Below are 21,790 nucleotides of genomic sequence, written 5' to 3' on the forward strand. Positions count from 1 at the left end.
CCTGGATGAGGCTTCGTATTCCTGTAGAAAGAAAGGCCGACCCACTGACTAAGGTACTACCCTGAGACAAGGAACAACTCCTTGCTATGGCTCCCATCACGTACACACCTCCTGACCAACCCTGGGGCAAGGATTTAACCTCATTTCCAGCCACAAAATGGGAGCAGCACCTCTTGCCCACCTCACAAGGTACTGTGAAGATAAATATGTGAATATTTAGGTGCTACTGTAATGATGACCAAATAAGCCACTGGCATAAGCTTATCGGCTACTATATTAGCATGGAGAGGAATTCTCCCGTCTGCCTGTAATGGGAAACTCCTAAAATCTTGCCTTAAAAGGCGTGGACAACAAACAGCATGAATCCCTAAGGGAGATGAAGAGGAGGTCATGCTTTACAGTCCACAGAGGCATTTTACTTCCAAGGGTGGCATTTTCAACATAATCTCAGTACTTTTTCCTCTATAAACCTGAAAGCATTTTACTTTATGATGAAATATAGAAATATAACATTTCTACTTTTTTTATTAGTAATAGTAGACCATGTTCCTTTCCGTTTCCTCATCCCAGCCTGAGTAGAAAACACACATCTGTTTGAGTATGTTTAATTGCTTTGATTTTACTTAAAGTATGATGAAAAAAAAAAAATAACATGCTTTTCTGTAATTGGTATTTTGCTCTCTGCTAAGTATGGAGTCATTTCCACCAGTTTAATTTAAGCCCCTGATTCAGCAAAGAAACTAATCATGTACATAACTCAATGTAGAACACTTAATTACTCTCAAAAATAAATGAGATACTTGTTTAAATACTATATCAACTCAGTGCTCTACAGACTTGAATAGAAAAGTTTTGCCTTTTCTTTATGATGTGAGATTCTATAAAGCTAACATAGACACTCTTTGACAATTTCATCTGGCGAGCTGGCAGGGAAGACCAGCCTGGCTAAACCAAGACCTCTGGCTAGAACTCAGGAAGAAAATTGAAGTTTATGGCCTATGGAAGAGGGGGCAGGCCACTCAGGAAGACAACAGTGATTTTGTGAGGCTAGGCAGGGAGAAAATTAGAAGGGCCAAATCCCAACTAGAACTTAATCTGGCTATTGCCGTAAAAGACAAGAAAAATGTTTCTGTAAATACATGAACAACAAAAGGAAGACTAAGGAGAATGTCCATCCTTTACTGGATGCAGGGGGGAAAACACAGTGACCAAAGTTCAGGAAAAGGCTGAGGTACTTAATGCCTTCTTTGCCTCAGTCTTTAATAGTAAGGCCAGTTGTTCTCTGGGTATCTAGCCCCCTGAGCTGGAAGATGGGGACAGGGAGCAGAATGAACCCCCCATGATCCAAGGGGAAGTGGTTAGAGAGCTACTACACCACTTAGACTCACACAAGGTCTATGGGGCAGGATGGGATGCTGAGGGAGCTGGCAGAAGTGCTCACCAAGCCATTTTTCATGATTTATCAGTAGTCCTGGCTAACTGGGGGGGTCCCAGTTGACTGGAGGCTCGCAAATGTGACACCCATCTACAAGAAGGGCCGCAAGGAGGATCTGGGGAATTATAGGCCTGTGAGTCTGATCTCGGTGCCAGGGAAGGGTACAGAGCAGATCATCTTGAATGCCATCGTATGGCACATACAAGACAACCTGGCAATCAGGCCCAGTCAGCATGGGTTTATGAAGGGCAGGTCCTGCTTGACTAACATGATCTCCTTCTATGACAAGGTGACCCACTTAGTGGATAAGGGAAAGGCTGTGAATGTTGTTTACCTGGACTTTAGTAAAGCCTTTGACACCATTTCCCACAGCATTCTCCTGGAGAAATTGGCTGCTCATGGCTTGGATGGGCGTATGCTTCACTGGTTAAAAAACGGGCTGGATGGCCAGGCCCAAAGAGTGGTGGTGAATGGAGTTAAATCCAGTTGGCAGCCAGTCACAAGTGGCTTGTATTAAAAATAGTGTGGCCAGCAGGACTAGGGAAGTGACTGTACCTCTGTACTCAGCACTGGTGAGGCCGTACCTCAAGTACTGTGTGCACTTTTGGGCTCCTCACTACAGGAGGGACATTGAGATGCTGGAGTGTGTTCAGAGAAGGGCAATGAAGCTGGTGAGGGGTCTGGAGAACAGGTCTTAGGAGGAGCGGCTGAGGGAGCTGGGGTTGTTCAGCCTGGAGAAAAGGAGGCTGAGGGGAGACCTTATCACTCTCCACGACTACCTGAAAGGAGGCTGTAGCGAGGTGGGGGTCGGTCTCTTCTCCCAAGTAACAAGTGATAGGACAAGAGGAAACGGCCTCAGGTTGCACCAGGGGAGGTTTAGGTTGGATATTAGGAAAAATTTCTTCACTGAAAGGGTTATCAAGTATTGGAACAGGCTGCCTAGGGAAGTGATTGTGTCACCATTCCTGGAGGTATTTAGGAGACATGTAGATGTAGTGCAGAGGGACATGGTTTAGTTGTATCTTGTTGGTGCTAGGTTAATGGTTGGACTTGACGGTTTTAAAGGTCTCTTCCAACCAAAACGACTCTGTGATTCTATGATTCTTTTCTTTTGGCTTTTTCCATTTGCCAAAGATCAAAGATGTAGAGTGTCCAATATTCAGTTATCTGGGTATCAGCAATGGAGGATAGAATTTAATTTTGTTTGTTTGTATGTTTCTGCCCATGCAGAGTACGCAGATGACAGTCAAGTTTGTTCTCTGCTCTGATATTTCATCATGATTACGGTGTTTACAACAATTCTTTTAAATGCATTATCCAGAAGTTAGCATAGTCCTTACAGCCACCACTTAGCTTTTTAAGGTAAATTACATAAAAGGATGTGGTGTGGTTCAGGGAGTTCAGCCAAGGAAATAAACAAGCAGCAAGCATTGGCTGGTGCCAGGCAGGGTAAGGAACACTATCTATACCTGTGGTAAATAGAGTATATTGGTTATTGCACGCTATATTAGCAGGTTATGTGTTCTGACTTTATATTAGATTATAGCAAAAATGTGCATTTCACTTCATTTTTTCTTATAAAATGAGACTAAGCTGATAAAAATTCCAGGATGGATAAAGAATTGGTTTGTTGAGATTGGCAGCAGTAAGGAACTGGAAAGTTTACTTTTCTATTTTTTTCCTTTTTTAAGGGGCATGCATAAATAACCTGACTAAAATTACACCATGCCCTTTATACCTACTGTTTCCTTTTACAGGTACTTCTCCCAGAATTAGCTAGTTTTGGCTGGCACTAGCAAATCTTTGTATGTATTAGTTAGAATCAGGAAAAATTTCAAGACAGAAATTCAGTAGTCTTAACAGAGCTTAGATTTCATCATAAATTTGAAATTCTGTCCGAGTTCATGGTGTAGAAACATACCAGAGAGAAACACGCAGTGATACATAATTCTGTCCTGAAGGCCTGGCAAAATTTCTGTCTGGACCAATAATAGCTCCCTATAATCTTCTTGGCACTCAGAGGCCTACTCTTTAATTGCAGTGCAGCGTGCTCCTACAAACCTTTTCTGGGGAGGTGGTTTTGTAGGAATTGCTTTGGCTGAAAAGCCCGAGAAGCTTATCACACTTATAAGCCACTATTAACAAGAAACACATCTTGTGGTAGTTCCAGTATCGCTAAAGAAATGGCCTGACATTACCCAGTGCCCGTGTTTACCTCAAGGCAAGTATCTCACACATTGCCTGGCAAACAAAAACTAAATCACTGAATTTTCACGGACTAAACAGAGTGCAACAACTATGCCTATTTACAAGCAAGTTGCAATCACACCCCAATAGCCTCCAATAGCCTAATCACAAAGAATCAAGTTACTGACATTCAGTGGATGATAGAAAATGTCTTCTATACCTATCAAACAAGTCCAAAGTATTGCATAAATTAAGAAGGTAGAAAAATTCCTCAGGAATGATGAGGCAAATTAAAAATGGAGAAAAAGGAGAAGTTGCTTTTATTGGCTTAAGGGAACACCTTCACAGCTAGATATTCAAAGCATTGTGCCGGTTCCTAATTATTTAGCCTTAATCTTTCGGCTTGATTTTCCATAAATTTTCTGTTCACTTTCCCTGTTTAAACTCTCCTGCGTAGCATGAAAAAGTGGCATAAAACCAGCGCAGCCCTGCAGGGTATGCACGGTGAACAGCTACTTTTGTTATCATACGAGGAAAAGACGGATTTCAATGGGGAGTCGGTAGGAACAGGGTCCCGGCGAGTAGCTGGAAGAACAAACAAGCGGTGTTAGGCAGAGCAAATACTTACCGACCTAATTCACTCTCATGGCAAGAAACACAGCTCAACTCCAACCCTATCGAGTAGTTGTACAGAGTTTACAGCACACGTGCAGTTACACTGAAGTTACCCCAGCTGGGGAAATACGTGCCTCCACGCGCATGCTTAAATCCCTCCCCACGGGGGCCTGGCAGGCTAAAGTGTCTGTCAGATCCGTACTGAAGCACCCGTTGTGCAGCCAAGGAAGAACTCTCGTAGTGCGTTTTGACAAAGGTCCCTGCCTGCCTGTCAGGCACCAAAAGGAGCACGTCCTTTCCCAAGGCTTGAGGGTGCAACACGAGCTCATGTAAGATGCTTACCGTCTTGCTGACTTGAGCTCTCCGTTGGATACCAGGACAAGAAGAGGGAATGAATAAAAAGAATACTAGGTCTTAGAAAACACAATACCTATTTCACCCAGCAGTGACCCAAATTACAGACAGTATTGCCTGATCGCATCAGATAGAAGGATTAATGTTGTTTCTTAAGTCTCATAGTGAGTCGTAACCTGCTGAGAACACACCCAATGTTACTGATCCTATTTACTGTCCTCTAAGTAGGAAGGAAGATAGTGTTTCATATCCAGGTTAAGTTAGCCACCTGCACTGAAATACTGAAGTACCTGTAAAAGGCAATCAGAATGATTCTTTTCAAAGACAGAATAGACAAGGTATTTTTTTAGCAGCACAGAATGATAAAGTTAACTGCACTCGCATCTGAGTGATTCGGAATTTACTACGCTGAAAAAAAAAAAGAAAAAATGCAAGATGTCATGACATCCCTCCCTTCTGTTTTTATCAGTCACTGGTAGAAACTTGGCAAGCCATTTCTGAAGCAACTGTGACAAACTCAATATTTTTTTTTTTTGTGGGGGAATATAAAAATGCTTTTACCTCAGTGTTGCTTAAAGTTTTGGTTATGATTCAAGCATCTCGAAATATTGAGAATAATTGCAACATTGTGTGCTGCCAGCATTTGTAGTACAAAACTCTTAGTGTTTTTCTCACACTTTATTTGAAAAAAGAACATTTTGCACCTCAATAGATAGTTGTGGTTTTGGATCATAAAAGCACTAAGGGTTTTGATCTGTTCTGATTCCTACCCCTTGTGTCTCATTTTTCTTACGGCTTAGAACAAAATATTAATGTGACTCATCTGTCATAAGTAATTTTCATATCCTCTACCCTCTATTTTTGTATGTGACTAGAGGAAAGCTGTAGTTATGTAAAAGTATTTTTGTATTTTGTGTAAAGGAGGATGGGAATGATAGGTACTTTAAGCAAGAAAAGAACAATGTCAGGAGAAAGGAGTGAATTATAAATGAAAGCAAGTTATATATATTGTAATTAAATGTAATAAATACTTTAAAACATGCTATTTCAATCTACTATTTCTTAGCTTTAAAGATCACAGCTGTCAACCCTGGAACATTAGAAAAGGAAATAATAAATGGGGAGAAAAAAAAAGTAGAGTTTATGGACTGGTTTGTCCAAAGTAAGCCCCAAATTTGATACTGAAACATTTATAAGGACATTAATTATGCTTTAAAAGCTGGTATTTGAAATTGCAAAAGTCAGTTTCAGGATGTCAGTGTTTTCTGGTACAGTTTAGGAAATCCTATGTAGCGTGTTGCTTTCAAAGGATGTAATTATGTGTACACATTCCTGTGACTTTTCTCCAGACCAGCCTTCTATTCCACAGTAGTTCTTTCTCACAAAAATTTTAAAAATTCTCAAGAAAATAACACAAACAATGAGCACAGCAATGATTTTGCTACAGAGGCATTTGCAGCAATTGACCAGATTCCTCTTTTCTCCCTCAAACACCAGATTGAAATATTTTACTAAGTAGATCCAGCTCAATGCAAACCTCCTTTCACAAAAGTCATTTGTATTTGGGCTGAATATTGAATCAGCAGGACTTAAGTATATGCTTAAAATAGAAGTTATATTTATATGACTACTTAAATTAACCAGGGGTCATGCTGTTTCTGTGTTAAGAGAGAGAATACGGTGATTTTCTGCCTTGCTGCTTTTGCCTCTCTGTACTTGAATTGCAAACACAAAATGTTGTTTTCCACACCCAGTTAATACCTGCAGGCAGCCGAGTGGGAGGGAGAGGAGAGTGCATGCCATCTTACTGTATTTGAAGATTTAGTACATTCTTAAAACAGAGCAATGAAATGAAACTCTACCAATGAGGAAATCTAATGCTCAAGTTTCCTCTTAGGAACGGTTCTGTCATTCTCCTGTCTTTCATATTCCCTCCCTCCCTTGCTTTTCCAGGAAGCCTTCTTGGGACTTAATTTCTCCATAAGAAAAAAGACTGCCCTGGTTTGCTTCATGTTCCCCAACATTATGGCTTTAGACTTGGAACTTCTCCAAACAGTCCTAATATATATATATCAGAATCTCCACATGATTGAATAACACAGGGGAGACATGGATTGTTTTGGTAGGAAATCTTTCATGAGATAATTTTTTTCAAGTTAAAAAAAAATATTGCACCATTATAGGTTTTCAGTTTTGAAAGTAGGTAAGTGGAAAAATGCACATGAAGTGATCAGTCTCAGGACATGAATAGCTGGATGATTATGATTATAATATTAATAGTATTAATATTAATAGTATATTAGTTTTAAAGAGAACAACATCTCAAAGTGGCCAGGAGTTCCTCAGAAAAATCAGTGGAAGCCTGTTGAGTGATTTACTGGAGCCAGAATTTGGCCTTTTATTGGTTACACTGTGTAGCAAAACCAAACTCTTGGTACTGGCCAAGGGCATCCTTGGGGCAGGCAAAGCAGGCAGGGGTAGTGGTGGTGTAGTGGGATGGGGAAAGACAGGTGAGAGGGAAAAGTGGGGACCACTTCGGTGATGTTGTGGGGGCTTTTTGAGGACTGAGGGGATTGTGTGTGGGGAGGTTGTGAGGGGACAGGGCCTTTTTCTGCTCCTACAGTTGTTTCTTCTCCTTGGGACCACTTCTTTTCCTTCCATCCCCTCCTCCACAGAGACAGGACACTCGGAGACCTTCCCTTCACTTCCACTATCTCCACCATCACCACCTACACATTCTTCTGTACCTTCTTGATTGTCAAGAAAGGGTCGGTCCTGGTTTGGAGGGACAGGAACTAGGGCAGGACCAGGGCAGAAAGCCAGAGAAATCCTGGTTCCGCTGGAGGTAGAAAGGGCAGATGTGACTCCTGCTGCTGTACTGGGGCCCTCTGGTACACGCTGGCACTCCTTTACCCTCTCTCTAATCCCACAAAGGCAGTAACCGCAGCATGGATGGTACAAACAGGAGGCAGGAATGAGCTGTTTGGCTGAAATGCCTAATCCCTCTTTCCTCAGGCATAGGCAAAGTAGCTTGCCATCCCCTTCAGTCTGGCAGCTCTCCATTTTGCTGACTATCCAAAGCTACTTCTGACTGTGTGACTTTCCTTCATTCACGCAAGAAGCTGAGCCAGAGCCCAAACCTAAACACCTGCAAGCTGCAGAGAAGTTTGCATCCAGAGCTGAACTGTGGAGCCCAGAGCCATCTCTAAAAGTGATGAACGGGTGTAGATGTGTTCTGAAATATTGACTCATTGTTTGACGGAGAAGGCCTGTTTGGCAGGTTAAACAATAAAAAGCTACTTCTCATAAAACTAGGAAGCAAATGGCAACAAGGTTGTGCTTAATGCGTTGGCAATTTCTGCTCTCCCAGGCTTTAGAGTCGTCTCAGGAAAGGTGCCAAATGCACGTTTCTTTGCACAGCTCGGATCAATTGGGTGAAACCAATTGCAAATAATCCACAATACTTGGGCATTATCTCCTGTCAGTTCCCCAGGTGGCAACACATCTGCTAAACTGCACCACAAACTGAACAGGGGTCCGTTTGCAAAAGACAGAGGGAGTGAAAAGAAAATCGCTACGTATTATCTACCGAAGCAGGGGCAGATCAGGAGCCAGTGCTAGATCTGGTATTGCCAGACAACTGAGCTGGCAATTATTACAGACATTTTTAAAAATAAATTTGACACCAGAGGCCAGAAAGCTTTGTCATCACTAATCTAATCCCTGATCTAAGCCAAAGGGCCTGGAATGCAACCAGTGACTTTCTGTGAGGGCTCTGGGCTTTGTGAGGAAGGCACCCACCTGGCTTCCACCATGTGGCAGCTCTCGGAGCCTGTGCTGGGGCTGGATGGGCAGCTGGAGCCACCTGAAATGGAGAAACACATTCCAGCCAGCGACCAGAAGCTCAGGGGCTGGTTGGCAACAGTGTACTCTGGAGATACCTGGGCTGATACTTTGAGGTCTCCTTTCTGGCAGAAAATGCTCCTCTGTCTACAAGAATCAAGATTCTTTTGTGAAAATGTACTGTTTTGACCAAAATTTAGTTAGTGCTTTTGTCAGCATTAATCACTCAGATGTGGCATTCAGATGAAACGGGGTAGTGGGCACATTTCAAATGGGCTTGAATAAATCTGAGGTAAAACCAGTCAAGCTACCCACAAGTTTCCCTTGTGAAATCAGTACTCCTCTTTGGCTCTCCTCCCTCTCCAAATGCTTCTTCCCTCTAAGGTTAGCATAGCCCTGTGGCGGCCGGGCAGAGCTGCCTGGGGCCCACTGGGTCCTGGGGTACATGACACTGCTGAAGCCCAGCTGCGCAGAGATTAGGAGCCACTACTCCTGAGTTTTCATTTTGCCCTGGCCGATAAAATTCTTGAAGTAAATGGAGAGACACCCTCAGGTGTGTTTGGCTCTGTGAAGTTACTCCTACTGCTGGGACACCAGTGGCTCTGGAGAGTAAAAACGCAGGCAAGGAAGACCTTAGGCCAAATACCTCAATTTTCAACCACTAAGCCAATCAGCACATGAAGAGCATCACCCTGCTTATCTAGTTTTTCTAGTAGCCCAGGGGTTCACATGGGATGGACACTGAGCAGCAGAAGGAGCGTGCTGTCAGCAGTTGAGGGCAGGGGCTGCGCAGAGAGGTACTGGGCCCTCCCTAGCTCTGATCCAGCAAAGCACTCGAGTATGTGCTCACATTCCAGCTGGAGCACAGGTCTCCAGAATTCACCATCCAGAACTTTGTCACGCTGAACCCTAAATATTTCGATGGCAGCTGAGCCCACCAAATCACAGAAACTCTTCCCAGCCATGTCAGTGGGATTCGGGTCAGGCGAAGCACGTATGACATGGTAGCAGCTGCATAAGAGTGATTAGGTATAAAATAGATAATCATATTTTATATTTATAAAGAACATTATCATTGCCTGTGGCTCCCCTTGTTAGCATTCTCACATTACGAGTGCAGTCACACTTGAGACTTTGTATTGGCGGTTCCAAGCACATCGTATCAATCCAAGCCTCTTGGGAACTAATGACTTTATGTTGCACATTGCATAAAAGGGCTTGTATGTACATTTTCATGGGGGCAACACACGTGAAGAAAGATGAGATTAGGTAAAAGTTTTTCAACTGTCCTTCAAACTGATAATTTTATACCTAGTAATCTGAAAAAGCTATGCAGTGTCTCTGCAGAAGGGTGGGAACAAGGCTTGAGGCACTTTTCTCAAAACCCAAGCCCATATTTTGATTTACAACATAATTATTACAGGATTGCCAACCAAAATACAAAACATTAGGATTTTTAGTCCATATTCAAGCTGTTACATCAGTTTTCACAAGCCTTGAGTAACTAAAAAGGCTACTCAAAGTGAATGAGTTGCCAGGTTTTCATGCTTCTGAACAGTAGACCTTGAATAAGAAGCCTGAATATGGAGTTAAAAGACTAATTTAAGCCACTATGTTTGAAAATCTTGGCCAATATTCTTTATTATTTCTGCAAGAAAAGGATAGTGTGCTCCTACATTTCTTATAAGCTTTCTTTTCCCCCTAGGGACCAACTTAAAATCAACAAAGTAACAACGGGCCTAACAGAATCAGGAAATCTAGGTCTCTTAAAGTGAAAAGCAAACAACCTGTCCTTCTGCCCTTTCCTGAAATCTAAATGTAAGTATATCCAGCTTTGAAATCCTAAATGACTTACACATAATGCCAAAAACAAAACACAAAGGCTTAAAACTGAAGTTGTCTTAAAGCTGTTGCCTACACAGGATTTCGTAAGTTATTCAAGTGTTTGCTATACACCAAAGCTTTTGAATTTCGAGTAGAAAAATATGTGGTACGATCATCCTCGGCACCATTTTTTTTCCTAGATCATTAAAGAAATCTACCCGTTCAGTCATTCTCCATTGTTTAATAGGAGAGAACACGTAATTTTGGCATTTCATGTTTGTTTAAAGAATCTTGGTTTAAATACATTTTGTGGTCAGGAAAGAGTAAGAACAGGTTTCGTTAAAAAAGAAATGTCAAAAAACATTGTATCCTGGGAATAGTGTGAACCATGCTATTGATGTGCTTTTGATATCCAAAATGCATATGTACACGTCTGCTTCGTATGTATGCACACGTAAAACTAAACAGCAGTAACATTCATTGGGAAATCCATGTTTAATACAATGTTTAGTTTAGCTCAATAATGGAAGAATATGTTAAACATCATTTTGAGCCTTAATGGAAAAGTTTCTGACAACTAGACATTAGCTCATAGTATCCACAGTCATCTTATGCCTATGACTATTGTTTGTTATCAAGTGTGACTTTTGGAAGAAAAAATGCATTATTGCTTAACAAGCTGCATTGCAGTAGTGTCCTGCGCTCTGTTTTGGTTTCTAGATAGCTAATTAAAAGAATCCACATGTTAAGAATGAATCACAGAAATTCCTTAGACTTTGTGAACATCTTTTAAGGAGGATGAGCGCCACATCCGACCGTGCTTCTCTCGGGCGGAGAAATCCTCCACCATTAGTCTGAAATGAAACCAATAGAGTCACTTAAACATGACTCCACAAACATGCGTCTCTGGAGCATGAGCCCTGGCAGAGAGAGACCCCGCTCTGTGAACCCACTGAACTTCTCCAGGCACCGGGGTGGAACTGGAGAAGCGCCAGGGTATCGGGATCCCTGGCGGCGGCCGACGCCGGAGCTGTCCCTGGTAACCGCTTCACCCGCCATCGGCTGCTGTGGCCCGCCCTACGTCGGGTGCCATAAAAGTCCAACAAGAAACACAAGCAAAAAAAAAAAAGAAAGAAAGAAAGAAAGGAAGGAAAAAAAAAAAAAAAGAAAAAGAAATTGTATAGCCCAAGGCTCCAGCCCACAAAATATTAATAGAGAATAAACCACTTCCCAGCTAGTATTTACATTCTCCCACAGCATCCCTAAGAAAGTTTTAGAGCCCAATCCACCTAGCAGTAAAACATCCATCCAAGAACGGGAGCAGACTTTGATAACTCGGCTGCAAAGTTTCTATAGCAGTTGATGAAAAGACTGTATAAGAACACTGCTTTTCTTATTAGTAATTTCTTCAAGCCTTTTGATAAAGACCTTCTGCTGTATATAATAATGTAGATCACTTTAAAAACAGTATCGTGTGTTCAGTGTTTTAGAGTCCTTTACCTACAGCAGGTGAAAGAGTAATATGAGCTATTAAATATACTAACTGGGCAGAAAAAAGCAACAGTTAAGCTAAGCATTACGAATTAGCACCTGCTACTTTTCATGCGTGGCAAAATTGCTTTGAGGAAAACAAACCCTGTCCTCAACAATTCACAGATATCAAGGAACAGAGAATCAAGGGGGAAAAAAGCCTTCAAAAAGGGTTGAAAGTTCTGGAAAAAATGTTATTTCCTTTTTTTCTTTTTTTAAACTATTCCAGTGAATAGAGAAGAATTTCAGCAAAACATTCAGATCTGGACAGAAATATCGCTCAAATTAAAAGGAAACAAAGCCCTTTATCTGTAGCAAGAATACAGAAAAATTTCAGACTTGAGCATCAACTGGCAGATAGACTTGAAAGGCATTTGGGTCCAATAGAAGTCCTGAGCCGCTACCAAAATCAACAGTCTAATTGTCTCAGCTGAAACTGGGGCTTAGCTTTTGGGTTTCCTGTAACTAAATCTTGCCACAAACAGCTCTGCTAAGTTTTTCCTCTAATAAAATAAAACACAGCAAAATTAAGATAAATACAAGAGACAATGAAGATGAGTATGTAGTTCCCAACATAAGGCAGGCAGCAGATGTTAAGGGAAAACACGTGAAGATATCAAAATAGTACTTGTCAGTTCTAAATGGTTGATATGACAGTTCTTTAAAAATAAACAATCAAACATCTGAAAGTAATTGCTAGACTAAGGGATTTAAGTTTATTTTATTTAAGCAATAAGGTATTTTAAAAATGTACTCAGAATGTCTCGCTTGATTCAAATTGCTTTGGTTTTCTACACAGTGTCATGGCACTCACTACCCACCCAAATGTGGTATTTTAATAATATTTTTAAATTTTAAAACAGCAATTGAAATGAAGAAAGCAAAACTATTCAGAAAGGTTACCAGAATGAACAGTCTCCAACTTCAGACACTTTCTAATCTGATCAGGCAGCAGAATGAAAAAAATGTATTGTACTGAATTCAGAGGCACTGAGTCAGGTGATAAAGTTATACAATTTTATGCGGGTTTACTGAGGTCATATCTCAAAATCAAAAGAAAACCTAAGCGACTGAAAGAAATTTTTCGGCTTATGTAGTCCGATATTCTGTCTCTCCTTTTTCCTGTTGAACTGCCCTTTATGCCTCTCAGTGTATAAACTTCTTGAATATAGGCGTCTTCACTGTCCTCAGTTTCCTCCTCATTTTCTCGTGCTTTGTGTTCCTCCATTAAATCCCTGCTTATCTGATAATAAGGATTAGTTTACCAGTCTGCCTTTTCCCTCTGTGACTCGGGGAGCTGGAAGTACTGGATGATTTTTAGTGGAACTTAAACCTCAAATTACTCATGTTTTCATGGAAATGTTACCTCACATTTCCAGGACCATTGATTTTAAACAGGAGTCAGTTGCTGGACTCCTTTAGTCACTCATGAAAACCTAGCTGCAGATTCCTCTCAGCAGCTCTGGATGGGAGGAAATTAAAGGGGAATTACAAAAGAAAAATCCTTTCCAAACATAGCAGTGTTATTCAATAGCTTAGAAATTTACTTCTCTTTTCCTGTTGGTGACTGTGGTTTCTTTAACTAATCCAAGCATTATTGTGAATAAACCCAGTGGTTGCTTTTGTCTGTGTTTTGAAGAAGAGGGGCTTGTTTAGGGCTTTAGTAGCGATAATTGACACATAAAGCTCTAGTACAGAAGCACGCAGAAAAAGAACGAGATTAACTTGCCTCCACTGATCATTAGAATTGGGGATATTCCACGGATACCTCGTACTTGCTGTTAGTAACCATGATGACAAGTTTACGATCCCAGGCTGTGCGAAGCAGAGACCTGAAGGACCTGCTGCTCGTTAAATTCTCTGCTTCTCTAGTCCCCTGCTCCCCAGACAAGCTCACGTGTGCACACATGTACGCACACGCATCTGGTCTTTGGCGACAAGTTCGTTGGTAGCACTTTGCCTGGTGATACAATGACTGCCCCTTTGCAAAGCGAGGAGAAGCAGCTCCCTCAACGTCGCTCAGGCTGGAAAGGGATCTCAAGCCAGCAGGCAGCAGATTTTTATACCGATAACAGGAAGTTCATGGAAGACTACAGCAATGTGCCAATCTGATTCCTGAAACAGTTGTACCAAACAGTAAGTCTTTTTATGGGTTTTGCATTAAGCATAAATCCTCCTGGTTACGTGCTGAAGTATATGGTTTGTTAACAGATAAGTCATTAACAGCAACATAGAGAGCATATGGCTGCAGTCATTGCTTTGCAAATGTTTTCCACACATTTTTCCATACCTTCCATGTTCCGAGAAAAGTAGCACTAAGTAAACAGTCTTCTTTAAAAAGCCTCATTGATATAATTTATTAATGTAAGGATTCCTTGTGAACTCACTGAGTTCCTTTAGGAAACACTAATGTATTTTCTAGGCAGGAATCTCTCCGGAAATGTCGCCCTTTAAGACAGGTTCAGAGAGTTCAGACACAGAATTCTGTTAATACCTTTGTCTTGTAAAGTTCAAAGAATGCTACCACAGAACAAAATTAAATTCGAAATACAGTCAGAAGAAGTACCCAGCTAATAATGATAGTTCAGCTAAAATATTTGTTATATAATTCAACCTTCTATTTAGTTTCAAAGGAGTTCAGTGGAGTTGTTTGGTTTATTTAAGTAGCAGGTTAAGGATATCCTTTTTCAAATGCAAAAGTTACGCAAATACCGTCAAATATTACAGTTCATAGTCTTGCATAGGAACAGTTTCACCGAATCACAGAATGATTGAGGTTGGAAGGCATCTCTGGAGGTCATCTTGTCCAACCCCCCTGTTCAAGCTGGAACACCTAGACCAATTGCCCAGGACCACGTCCAAATGGCTTTTGAATTATCTCCAAGGATGGAGACTACACAGCCTCCCTGGGCAACCTGTGCCAGTGCTCAGTCATCCTCACTTTTCTACTCACTCTACTCACTCTCACAACCTCTACTTTATACATCTGAAATTTTCCCCGTACTTGTTCACTGCAGCAGTCTAGCTCATGATTTACAAGGGGTGGATGAATGCTGGAGCACGATGCTGAAATCAGCGATATTTTTTAGTTGAGAAGCTGATGCAGTAGTTTACTGCAGAATGCAGAATGCAGAATGCATTTTTGGGCCATTTACTCTGTAGTCACCTGTGTATTTCTGGTGTAAATGGGAAATGGTGTAAAAGGGGTCAGCTGTGCAGCAGCACGGCGTCGGTGCACAACGTGGGAATGTCAGCCATGCCAGCTGATGGCAAAGCTAAAGCTTTCTGTAGAATACTTGCTTTGTGTGCAAACAGCATATTTCATGCTACTTTGCTTGCATTACAGCTATTTTTAAGCAATCCACAACACAGAGACTTAGTATTTTGAACCTGCAAAAGGTCTGGAATGTGCTCAGGTCCCCCCTCCTGCGCAGTGTTTGTGAAGCTGTCCCTCAATACATGACAAACTGGAAAGACAAAGAAAAGGCAACAGCATGGAGCCTGTGCTGACAGTGTAAATAGAAATTTGAGTTTAGCAGACAAAGTTCACAGTTTGCAGTGAAAGGTCATAAGGATTTCAGGCATTTCTGGTATTTTGTCTCTGCTGTCTGCACAGTATCAAGCAAATAAAAAAAAAAAAAGGCCCTGATAGACAGCTTCCAATTCTGTATACTTGGCACCCCTGCTCAGCCTGAAGGAACACGGGAAGCTCTGTGTTTAGCATTCTGCAATTATTTGAGGACACGCCATCCTAGCAAAGCTTTAACACTTACTCAGCCCAAACTTGCCTGGTATTTTTTCATATGACATTTGATAATCTAGAAGGTTTACACAGCTTCAGCTAAGCCAAGTGGCCTGCAGTTTTCTTGCTGAAAATGCAGCATTGAATTTAGCAGGATGGTGAAGAGTCCTAAAATGTTAACTCTCAACAGGTTGTGTTCCTCTTTTCTCAACCAATGTACAGTCACATTAAAATATCAAATGCTTTTATGAGAAATCTCCTGCAGTCTGTAGTTGAACCAAAGGAGTCTTGGAGGAGTCTGATTTTTTATTATTATTTTTATTATAATTTTTGCCTGCAGTGAGTTCATTCCCTCCTCTGGCTATTATTATAACATCTCCTTTAGGAAAGGTTTGGTTCTGGCCTGTGAAACACTGACAATGACATTTTTATTTCCTGGACTCCACTATCTTTAAACCAAGTGGAGACTGTTTTCCTGGAGGTATATAACCTCAGAAATGCAAAGAAGAGTTTTATTACCTGTGTACCTGAGAAGTGAATGCGACCACTGCTTTTTGTGAAATCACTACTTCCCATATTCAGGCTTGTGCTGCTGAAGCAACAAACAAGAAAAAAAACCCTTTCGTATTAGTCTTGTCTTGGGCACATCTCTCCTGGGCTTGGAATAATCAGAGGTCTTTTAGGAGTGTGAATGGGATTAAATAGTAAAATAGGACAGTAAGTGAGCCAGGTATTGGTAAAATTTTTTGTGAAGTGTATTCTTTTAATCTTCCAAATGAGCTTTGTGTTCTTAGCTTTGCAACCCCTGGTCTATCTCAGCATGACCATACATGAGGAGTTTGTTGTGCACGCTGCAAGTGCCAAACACTCAAGCCCATGTTGTGCCTATAGGTGCTGAGAGGTTCCTGGTGGGGATTTCCCTGTAACTCACACTGGCGTACCTGGCAATGTCACGAGGGATCTGTTTCCAATCTTAGATGCTTGGATACTTTGCACACCTAGTCCTTCAAGCTCAGGAGGAATACCTGTTCAGCTGCTGTGCAACATAGTCCTTCATACCCTTCTTGAGACAGATATTTTTGTATCTTGAAATACAAAACGTATTTTGTTGTTGGGTCCCTTCATTAAATTTTCTTTACTGTACCTGAAACCTGATGTCCAGTCTACCAGACTTAAAAGTATAGTAGTTACCTGCACAAATATTCAGCGGTTGTGAAGAGCTGAAGATAGGAGGTCTCTACAGACAATCCTCCTTTGACTTCTTCCCCTTTTAATTTCCTCTCCCCCCTCACATTTTACCTAGATATGGGTGATTTTGCTCTGAGGTTTAGTAGTGCTGAATGGAGCAAAACAGATGCCTGAACATATATGTTACCTTCTCCTACCATGGTCAAGTGTGGAAGACAAACACCATTTCACATGCAATTAAACCTAGACAGGAATTAATACGATCTCTAAATGGGAGGTGTAACTGCATAGGAACTGCAGACATGCTCAAAATTCATTCCCTTTCTTTACTAAATGTAGCAAGACTAAGATCAAAGGGCTGGTGCTCACCATTTCCTACCCACCAGCAGAAAAATCTGCAGATTTTGATGTGCTCAGAGCAAAAACACATTCCAGCATGATGCACTTCTAGAACAACTAGAAAACAAAGTCCCTTGCCTTGTGACAAACAAGAGAGAGTGTTTGAAAAACTAAACACAGACTAAAAGACAGGAAGCCAGAAAGGACTAAAAGGAAAGATATTTGTTAATATCTTATGCTCAGCTCATATTATACTTGCCCTGGCCAATATCAGGAGTATGCTCTTTGTAATGAGCTGTCTGTAGGTGATCAAAGTAACTGGGAGTAGAGAGGACCCTCCTCATTCAAAGACACAGGTGAACACTGTGTCTTAAGACAAGATTTTACCTTTACCAGAAAGAAATTTCTTTGTAATTTATCATGACATGGCAGTTCTAACTCGAAGGCAGTGTAACACGGCTGTGCCCCAGCCAACACAGGCAGTAGCACCTATATAAAGGACAATTATGTAAACATGGCTTTGTTATTTTGCTTTTTAAAAAAAAATAAAATAACGGAAGCGAAGTGTTAGGCCTGTGTGTGCGCTTGAGTGGATGGCTCACGCCACCTACGGGGCAGCTTCAGTAGCGAGATGTGTCTGCTCTCAAGGACTTCCCGTGAAAACCCAATACAGCTTCCATACTGGTCAAAAATTGCTCCAGCTGACATGTGAATTGGCTGTAGTACCTGTCAGTACTTAAATATATATACATCGATAAGAAACATTTGATCTTTAGATGCACTGCTACAACATTTGACGTGCGGTATGCTTGATTTTATAAATATATTTGCTAACAATCCATTTTTTAGCCTGATTACAAATAACGATACATAAACATCTAATTCTCTTTTGACTGTTGCCACAAATTAGTTACAGTGACTGTATCTGGAATTAGAACAATTACAGAAGATGGGTTTTAAATGTCAAGCCTGTTTTGTCTAGTGAAGACTGCAGTAGGGAGTCTGCTAAAATTCCAAACGAAGCTTACACAGCTAACATTGCTCATAAGAGCTGACTATCCCTGAGCTGCCTGATGCAGTATTTGCATTAAGCCCAGGTGAATACCAGTGTGTGGCTTTGGTGCTAAAGAGAAATATGGTTTAGATTATAGCTGTAGAAATAGTACCTTTTCCTTAGGAATAACAACATTTCCTTTATATAACCATGCAAGTGCCAGCCTTTCCACTGCTTTCAGAGGCTCATTTCGATCTCCCATTTCAGCTTTTTTTTCACTCATTAGCACTACCTAGTCATTAAGCCATAACAGGAGAGCTCCAAAAGCAGGGCACAGCCCGAGCAGCCAAGCCTTAAGGTGGGCACCACTGATGGTGGTAGGAGTCCTTCCCCCATCCCCCTGGCAGCAAAGGGCAGCAGGGCTAATCCAGAGGGACCAGGGCAGCCCCTGGGACAGCAGACCCCAGGCTGGCTTGCTCTGCCCCCCCTGGAGAGGGTGGAGGTGGAGGAACTGGGAACTGAATGGATGAAGACTGCAGCATTCCTTCCCCACCCGCTGGAGCACTGGAAACAGCCTGTGGCAGGAGGCCAGTGCGCGCAAAAGACATGGCCTCCCCATGCATTTTACCCAAATCATGCCCTGGTTTGTTTTCTTTCTTCCTTCAGCAAACTGGGCTGCTTACAGCATGACAAGGATTTATGTGATTAAAACAGAAGTTAAAACAAACAATTATTCCAGTCCTTATTACAATATTTTCTCTTTTTAATAGACTTGTCTGCACCAGGTTATTGCGGTTTTTGGTCGCTGCTTCTTTACGCTCTTCACCTCCTTCTCCTCGAGACTGTAAGTCTCGCTGAAAGCCATATTGGAAGGTTGGCAGTAAGGAGGGCTCCTCCACTGTTTCTCAGGAGATGGACTACCTACAACCCAGAAGGAGTTGTTGTTTCTGCTCAGACATGTTATCTCAATTTTACACAGAGACAATGCCATCAATAGAAAGGAAGATTCTTCTAAATTACACTACTCATAAAGATGAGTATCAGGGCCTAAAACTTTATTCCTCTCTTGCAACATGTAGGGTTGCTGTAAAGTTTTCTTCCAGTAAAACCCATTTCTTGTAGTTTTTGGTTTGGTTTGGTTTTTAGTGATGCACACATTTTTCTAGCACTGAAGTATTTCTGTAAAATACTCTGAAAAAGGTTGTTCTGGTTGTTTTAAAACTGAAGTGAACAGGTACCTTGCAGAAGTGAGCTAATTTCAGGTGGCTCCAAAATATACAAAACACTGACCTAACCCAGGATAAGTGATAACGTCAAGACTAAGATATGTGTCCCTTTAATTGTAAAGTACTATTTTATCTCTTAATGGCATCATAGACTTTGAAGGCAAATGTTCTTGAAAGCTGTTTTAATTGAAGGCGTAGGGAGAATGCTTGTGTGGGGGTTAAAATAGAGTTAATGAACTGCATTTACTCAGACCAAGCAATGAATTCAGAAGAAGCAATATCATGTAGAATTTAAGTAATACAGTAAGGATTTAAGAAAAACTGGGGATAGCACCTATGGTTTCATATGAACTGCGGCTACAGTTCTAATTTGCATGAATGAAGTAGAATAACTGAAGGGAATAATTGCTTTAGACACTATGATATACACAAAAGCAAGGCTGGAAAAAAAGAGCAGGCACAGTATGGCACCTAGCATGAAAAAAAAAAAAGCAGCCCCAGTCCTGGGGTCCCCAGAGACAAATCCATCTGATTTTGCTTAAGCAAACAATGTGGGGTAGACGTCCTGTTTTAATTTCTTTTTTGGCCTCCACTCTATTGTTTATCTTAAGTGCTCATCTTCTTGACAAATATATTTTCAGGAAACTATTCTTTTGGGTCTCGTAGCCTTGAAGAGAACCTGAATCAATGTGTCTGCTCATCAAGACTGACTTGTGGTCTCTTTGTGGCTTTATTTAACGTTAGAAGTTCACAGAGACCTGTAAACAGCCAACTGCAGGGACTGGGGACTGTGTGTAGTACATTAAAGAGCTTATTGCCGCCAAAATTTCTTCTTTCCGTCAATGAGTGTGTTACCCATTCATGAGCATGAGAAAGATAAAAGACGACTGATGACTTAGTATAGGCGTCATTGAAATGCTCAGCGTACTTCTTACAGCATCACTCAGAGCCAAGTAAGGAGTTTCAGACCCATTTTGCAAATGAGGAACTGAAGGAGATTGGCAAAGTGTGGCAATGCCTATACAGCAGGCCCAGAAGCATCTGCAACGTTTTGCAGAGGTATCAAAGATTTAACTTTAAACCAGGTGGCGTGGGTACCACTAGCCAGTCGGGCTGCATCTTCTTGATGCTCACCACAGGTTGGCTTGTCAAGTTATTTCTGTTCCTGCACTGTGGATCCCGGCTGGAGCCCTGAGCTCCAGATGGTGTCCTAAATGAGATGTGTGAGCTGAGGGACTAAGACTCTACAGGAAACTCCACTGTCTGTTGGTTTGCTTCTCTTCGTCGCTCCTCTCCTTCTCCAGTACAAACTGTAATGCTCAAGGAGGAAGAAACTTGTGAGCAGGGGTTAGAACATGCCAAAATGTAGGAGCTGGCGAGTGATACCAAGAAATATATACACGTGCGGAGTGGGAGTAGGGGCTGGTGGATCAGGCCTGCCTTTTCTATAGGAATGGAAGAAAATGGTGCTGTAAGTAACTCGCCCAAGGTCATAGAGGTAGTTTGAACAATCTTACACACATGCTTAAAAAATTCTAGTTCTTTTAAAATTTGAGCCTGCTGCTTGAGTGATGGTGTCCGGATGTACCGGATCAGGACTCACACCAGAATTCTTCCACTCCTTACCATAGTCCTGTGATGTGAGTAAGCAGGCAGGATCCCAGTCCAACACAGGAATTTTTCTCAGAGCCAGGGGCCAATCCATTGTTTAACTCATCAATACCAGGCAGTTTATAATCTGCCTTCGGTCTTCTTCAGAGATGCTGGCATGTCTAAGTCTATCCTTAGGAATTCATTGGGAAAAAATATAACCCAGATATTTCCTTAGTTCTCTAGGGGCAGCGTGTCCTCACAGGAGGCAGGAACACTATTTCACAATTACTGTTTTCTAACCCACTCCACTCCAGCACTGTAGGAAAGAAAGAATATCTTATGAGAACACTGAACATTCAGCACGTGCCTGGTTCACTACTCTGATTCCGAGCATCAGCCCCACATCCAGAGATAGCAACTGTGGGAGTCTGTGTTATATCTGCAGTAAAAAATGTTGGCTTTTCTGGATCTGGACACTGCCATCTCAGCTCATTTCTAACGTGCGTGCTTTGGCAGCACACAGCTGAGCAAGGCCATAGATGTGCATTTTAAAATGTGGTAACCTTCAAATTGTGTTTTTCTTGAGAATCATCTGTATTATAATTACAAGGAAAAAAGATGGCACCACTGCATTTCTTTACAAAACAGTTCAATTTAGGATTATTACTGCTAGTCAGTGAGGCATCATCACCAAGAGTGAACAAGACTGAACGATGAGTAAGTTTAAAGTGTCTTTGTAATGAGTTTAACACATTTGGAAGCCCTGGGTCCTCCCATGCTTTTTTTTTTGCACCAATTTTCTGTGGTTGGACAAAGATCAAACATAATAGTGTGTGTCGCCAGCACACAATATACGTGATCGCTTTGGTTAAATTATAAAAAAGGCTAACATCTAACTTGTCCATGTCATGTTATTTGGC

The 21,790-nt window shown here is 41.5% G+C and overlaps 1 protein-coding gene across 3 annotated transcripts in view; it reads left to right on the plus strand.

Moving 5' to 3' along the window:
• The window catches only part of COL8A1 (collagen type VIII alpha 1 chain), a 94,998-nt gene that overhangs the window by 49,205 nt on the left and 24,003 nt on the right, over positions 1–21,790 (plus strand). For 2 of the 3 annotated variants that reach the window (XM_063350393.1, XM_063350404.1), the window contains one exon: positions 10,140–10,252. The exons of the other annotated variant lie outside the window; for it this stretch is intronic. The gene's annotated coding sequence lies outside the window, so the exon portion shown is untranslated. The remainder of the gene's footprint in view (positions 1–10,139; positions 10,253–21,790) is intronic. 3 annotated transcript variants of the gene reach the window in all.

The sequence above is a fragment of the Chroicocephalus ridibundus genome, chromosome 1 (genome assembly GCF_963924245.1).
Source record: "Chroicocephalus ridibundus chromosome 1, bChrRid1.1, whole genome shotgun sequence".
Classification (NCBI taxonomy): Eukaryota; Metazoa; Chordata; class Aves; order Charadriiformes; family Laridae; genus Chroicocephalus; species Chroicocephalus ridibundus.